The 6,279-nt window shown below is 37.7% G+C and overlaps 1 non-coding gene across 1 annotated transcript; it reads left to right on the top strand.

Moving 5' to 3' along the window:
- The first annotated feature begins 2,651 nt into the window (after positions 1–2,651).
- On the top strand, positions 2,652–2,758 carry LOC122917854. The gene has a single exon (XR_006386482.1). It is a non-coding gene; the product is annotated as a U6 spliceosomal RNA (small nuclear RNA).
- Positions 2,759–6,279: the final 3,521 nt, after the last annotated feature.

Here is a 6,279-nt window from a genome sequence, read left to right as displayed (position 1 = left end):
TTCATTTATTTATTTGTCAGAGAGATATAGTACAGACAGGCAGAGTGGCAGGTAGAGGCAGAAGGAGAAGCAGGCTCCCCACGGAGTCAGGAGCCTGATGCGGAACTCGATCCCAGGACCCTGCGATCATGACCTGACCTGAAGGCAGCTGCTTAGCCAACTGAGCCACCCAGGCATCCCAGAGCCTCCATTTTTTATTGCACCTCATTAATAGCCTTTTTAGTTTCTACTTGGTTAGATTTTATTTCTCCAGAAAGAGATTCTCCTGTATCTCCTATGCTCTTCAAGCCCTGCTAGTATCTTTTTAATTGTCATCCTCAACTCTAGTTCTGACATCTTACTAATGTCCATGTTGATTAGGTCCTTGGAAGCTGGTACTGCCTCTTGTTCTTTTTTTTTTTTTTTTTTTTTTTTGAGGTAAGTTTTTCTGTTTTGTCATTTTGTCCAAAGAATAGATGAATGAAAGAACAAAATGCTAAAAGGGTAACAATGACCCCCAGGAAAACACACACTAAACAAATCAGTAGAGACCTGAAACCAGGAGGAAAAGGGGGGAAAAAAAAAAGAATATGATCAGGCTGGTGAATAGAACAGAACAACACACTAAATTTTGGGTGTATTTCAGTCTGTTAGAAGAAACTGTCTCCCAGATTTTTAAAGAAAGAAAAAATATATACATATATATATACATACATACACAAAAAATAAGGGTAAAAACAATGACAGGAAGGAATATGACTGTAAAAGTGAAAATTAAAAAAGATTTTAAAAAAGGAAATGATAAGAAGTTGGTTGGGAAAGGAAAGAAGAAAAAATAGAAAAAGAAAAAATCAAGAAAATTTTAAAAATTAACTTTGAAGGAGTAAAGAATCATGGGAAAATAAGTCATGAATTCTATGTGCTGTACTGCCCTAGTGCTGGAGTTTTGCAGTTCTTCTTAATCGGTAAACTTAATCTTGGCTGGATGTTCTTGCTGATCTTCTGGGGGAGGGGCATGTTGCAGTGATTTTCAAATGTCTGCCCAAGGTGGAATTGCACTGCCCTTGCCAGGGGCTAGGCTAAGTAATCTGCTTGGGTTTGTTCTCTGTAACTTTTGTTACCTTAAGGATTTCTGAAGATAAGAATGAAAATGGCACTGGAAGAACAGAGAATTTGGAGCCCCACTCCTCAGTGCACCCTCAGAGAAAAGCAGCCAATCATTCCTGTCTCCCTGGTCTTCAGCTACACTCCATGCTCAACTGGCCTGTGACTGAGCATTTCCATCTCTGGCACATGACTATTTGGAGTTTCAAAACCCAGCAGATTCCTGTGGTATGCTCCCATGCTGATCCTCCCGATGGAGGAAGAGGAGTCTCCCCAGATCTGTCGCTTGTTGGGTCCCTGCTTGAAGAGTAGTGGCCTGACTGTGCCTTGGATCACATATATGGCAACCTCAAGCTGAGAGTGCACTCCTCGGCTCACCCTTTGCAGTCAGTTTCCCAGCTCTGGTACCTGGGAGCATTGGCATCAGGCACCCTCAGTCTTCCTGTGACCCAGAGGGTCCTGAACCACACTGTGCCAGCCAGGGTTCCAACCCCTACCAAGCCACTGCAGCAATGTCCCTTGGGGGAGCAGACTTCTAAAAGTTGTGATTTTGTGCTCTGCTGCTCTCACTTGCTGATAGCCAGCTGATGAACGCGCCCTCCCCACCACAGTCTATCTTCCCATAAATCGCCTCAGATTCACTTCTCTGCACAACCTACCATTTCCAGAAAATGGTCGTTTTTCTATTCATAGTGTTGCCACTATTCTCTTTTTTGATATCTTGTGAATTCACAGGTGTTCAGAATGGTTTTTTAACTATCTAGCTCAATTCCTGGTACCAGACAAAATTTAGGTCTCCTACTCCTCTGCCATCTTGCTAACCTCAAAAATAACTTTAAATAATCTGTATTTCAAATAATCTGTATTTTCTTTGTAGAACAAAGAAAAACTGTAAACAATGTATTTGAATATGGCTAATTATTTTTAGAACCTTGGTTTAATATGTGGTGTCATAGCTGTTTGAAGGCTTCTGTTTAAGTTTGGTTTATAGCAGCATTTAATTGTTATGGTTCTCATAGCTAGAAAGAACTTCACATAGAAATTCCTAATGGAACCAAATATCAGTCTCTCATTGACTTCATTTACTAAATCACAATACTCATTTTTTAATCCTAACCACCATTTATACAGAAGTTTTTGTTGAAGTTTGGCTAATAAATTGCTATTATGCCTGATGCCAAAAAACTACTCCAGAAAACATATTGGAAGGATTGCATATTTACATTTTTTAACAAATAGATTCAAAACCCACTAAAACTCTTCGGGAGACTATTAAACATATGGAAAAATTCTGTTTCCAAGTTTATTAAATATGTGGGTGACAAATGTATATAATTCCTACAACTAAACAATATGATAATAAAAAACATTCCCCAAAAACCATTTTCAAAAATGTCCTCTGGGTTTCTTTTAAAAAGTGGGGTTTTTTTTCCATTATTAAATGTCACTTTCACCTTGAAGAAACAAGCTATTTAATTTGTCCTTATTTTTCTTTTAATTTATCTGGTATATTGCACACTACTGGCCATCACCTGTCATCATATAAAAGGTCAATAAATTGGAGATCTGTGCTCACTTCGGCAACACATATACTAAAATTGGAACGATACAGAGAAGATTAGCATAGCCCCTGAGCAAGGATGACACACAAATTCGTGAAGCATTCCATATTTATAGATAAATAAATAAATAAATAAATTGGAGATTGGTCTTTAACTTTAGCACCCTTCTTAAGGGCTTTGATACAAGATACATGGTGAACCTCTTAGGTTCATGGCTCTTCCTTGCTCATTAAAAAGCAGGGGTCAGCAAACTACAGCCTCAGATCAGATCCAGCCCACCACTGTTTTTATAGATTTTTACTGTAACACAGTCACACTCATTCATATAAATATTGTCTATGACTGCTTTCACCATACAGGAGTAGATCTGAAATGTTGTGACAGAGACCATATGGCCTGCAAAGCCTAAAACATTTACAATTTTCCTCTTTACAGAAAAAAACTGCCAACCCTGGATCATCATAAAATTTTTGCTAGTACAAGTTTTCTGTTTCACAAGATTCAGCACATAAATTCCTGGAATTTTAAGCACTATAGCTTTGAATTGCTTCCTGCAATAGCTGTCTATGAATGATGCAGTGATTATATTTCTCTTGTGGTTCTGTCCCTCTAGCCTTACCACTTCTTTCATTAAAGAAGTCATTAATATATTTATAATTAATATATTTCTCCCAGGATATCTCTGCATCAGTGGAAAGACAGACAGAATAGTTTTTCATGTATTTCATTATTGAAACAGAATGTAGCAAATGTCATAAACTGAGACAAGTTAGAAACATCTGTACTTTGATCCAACCATATCAGAAACTTCCCACAATGTCAAATCTATCCTAATGCTTGTTTTTTCGTATCTTCATCATTGTTTTCCAGGCATCTCCCAAGGATATCTGCTGACAAAGGAACATATTTTTGCTTATTTTTTCAGCCAACTTTTCCTATGGCAGAAGATCATTTCCCTAATAGTATGCAGCTTTTTAACTTCTGTCCTCAAGCAAAACCCATAAAGTTAGTGAAATTCTGGTAAGTGAACTTGAGCGGTGCCTGACTAAAACATCACTATAAAAAAAGCTGTAGAACTCTGCCTTTAGTCTCTGAAAGCTTCATTTCCAAATGTCACAATAATCATGACAGCTGCACAGATAAAACTCAAACTCAAGTACCCTTTGGGTCACATTGTCTACTGTTGTCTACATTGTCTACTCTTAATGGTATTATTTAAATCCATAGTTCCAAGAGGCTCCATGAAAATTTCTAATTTTTTTGATTACTACTTATCAGATCTGACTATATCACCCTTGTTTCTTTATCCCAACATGGGTCACAAAGAACTCATAACAGGAGCAGACCTGTTTGCTCAGCCATTTTGTTCATTGTTTCCATACTAGGTATTACCTTAAATTCATAATTTCTTTAGAGATATCTTTTCAAGAAATTTATTCATTTTGTTATTTTAATTTAAACTATATAACATACTACTTTCTGAATCCACCTTAACCCATATGAACTGCAATATAATCACAGTATGCTGAAAGCCAATACCCACAAGAAAATAATTGGTCAAACCTTCCATGCTATGGAAACCTCACTCTTCCCTCAGAGCACTCTATGAACTACACTTCACATTTGACTGTGTGAAGGCACCAATGTCAAGCTGTTTATTATATGTTAGTAATAGTTAATTTTTATTATTATTTAGATAAACACAGAGAGAGGTAATAATTTTTTTTTTTATACACAGTGAACTGTCTCATATACTCTACTTCGGTTTGGAGACCATACAATGATTCTGCCACTTTAAAAAGTACAAGACTCAGAACAAGGGAAGTGTGATTATTCTATTAATACTTTTGGAACACCTACCATGTACAAAAAGAAGTATATCAGGTGCTTTATGAATGTTACAAAGATCAATAAAATTAATCAGACATGGATCCTGCCTTCAGCTCCAGTCACTCATTCATTGACCCACTCAGCAATCATTATTGGGTATTTTCCAGTTCTGAGGATGGGGGTAGGTGCTAGGGTTTTGGTGGCCTGGTGACTTTTACTTCAGATATGACAAACCATTCAGCCAACTTGAATTCACTTGAACAGATTGGTCATTATCATGTAAATTTTTCATTTTTGTCTGCCCAGAATTCACTCTCCCTTTCTAGTAGCACTCCAGTTTCCTTCTGGGTAACTACTTCTTCCCACTGTGAGACACTAAACTAAGCTGAAACTACAGGATCGAAGACACCATGAATAAGAAGTCCATGCTCTACAAGGAAAACCACAGCAGACAGAAGCAGAGAAGACCAAATGATCCCAGGGAAAGAGCAGCTTTATTTCCTTAGTCTTTATTTCCCTTTTGCTTACCCTCTAAGGTCATTTCTTCTCCACAAATACCTATTACACCTGGGCCTCACTGTCCAGGACAAGAAGTGTTAGAACCATATAATAAACATACCATTTTACTTGAGCTAATTTGAGTGTTCCTCTTCTCTGAGAATTATTTGGACCCAGAAAAGAGAGTTGCAAAAAACAAACACCAAGGAAATTAAGAATGAGTATTGTAGGGGTGCCTGGCTGGCGTAGTTGGTAGAGCATGTGACCCTTGAGCTCAGGGTTATGAGTTTGAGCCCCACACTGGGCATAGAGATTACTTAAAATCTGAAGAAAAAAAAAAGAATGATTATTGTAGTCAACTAGGATGTTCTCCAACCTTCCCATCTTCATTCTCCACTCTAGATGATGAGTTAACAGTCTGAGATACACAGTGGAGAATCAGCTGGTTAAACTCTTTGCAACCCTAGGCAAAGTATCAATAGAAAGAGGAAAGAAAAAACTCAGTTCCATGTTGTCTGACTTGAAACAGACTGGGAAAAAATCCATTTATTGTTATTATGACTTGGGGCCTCAGTGTGGAAATTCCTCATCATTTCCCTTGAGGGTATAGGGATCCCCTTTAATCTAATAATTTTAGTAGGAACACTACAATGGGTAGCCAGTGGCAGACACAGAATTACAGTATAAGCTGGAAAACTAGGCACTGCTTCTGCTGGAAGGAAAGCTTTGGAAGATATCTGACGTGAAATGATCAAGGTTTCATAAAGGTTGAACGCTTGATCTTCACAAGTCCTGGGAAAAGGTAATGCAAGGCTTTCAGTCCTATAGATACTGCACAGTCAGCCGGAAAAGTTTCTGATCCAAGATGACTCTAGGGCACAAAGACAAGGCCCAGCACACAAGTTTTCTGAATTCACTAGTCCAGATTTTTCTTAAACCATTTTTTTGACTGTGGGTCAATGACCCTCTTACTTTCTTACCACATCCCTTTCATCTTTTCATACCTGAAGCCTTAGTCCCTCTTTTCCCCCACCTCCTCACTAAAGTCCTTAATGACTGTACTCAGTGTTATTGGAAAGAACTTATATGGTCAATGAAAAAAAATCAAAGCTGGGTGAGAAGGATAAGAAACCAGTAGCACCCACCTCTTTCTCAATAGCATGAAAGCATGTTTGAAACAACAGTCTTCAAAATACAATTGCCTAAATTTTTATTTCCTAGAAAGGGACAGATACAGATTTATAGATGTATTTAGGAGAGATATAGATATAAATACATGTGATATATGTGAGATGGATAAACACAT

Source organism: Neovison vison, chromosome 9, assembly GCF_020171115.1.
Source record: "Neovison vison isolate M4711 chromosome 9, ASM_NN_V1, whole genome shotgun sequence".
NCBI classification, from domain to species: domain Eukaryota; kingdom Metazoa; phylum Chordata; class Mammalia; order Carnivora; family Mustelidae; genus Neogale; species Neogale vison.
The sequence above is the reverse complement of the archived record's forward strand: the minus strand, read 5'-3'. Positions and strand labels throughout refer to the sequence as shown.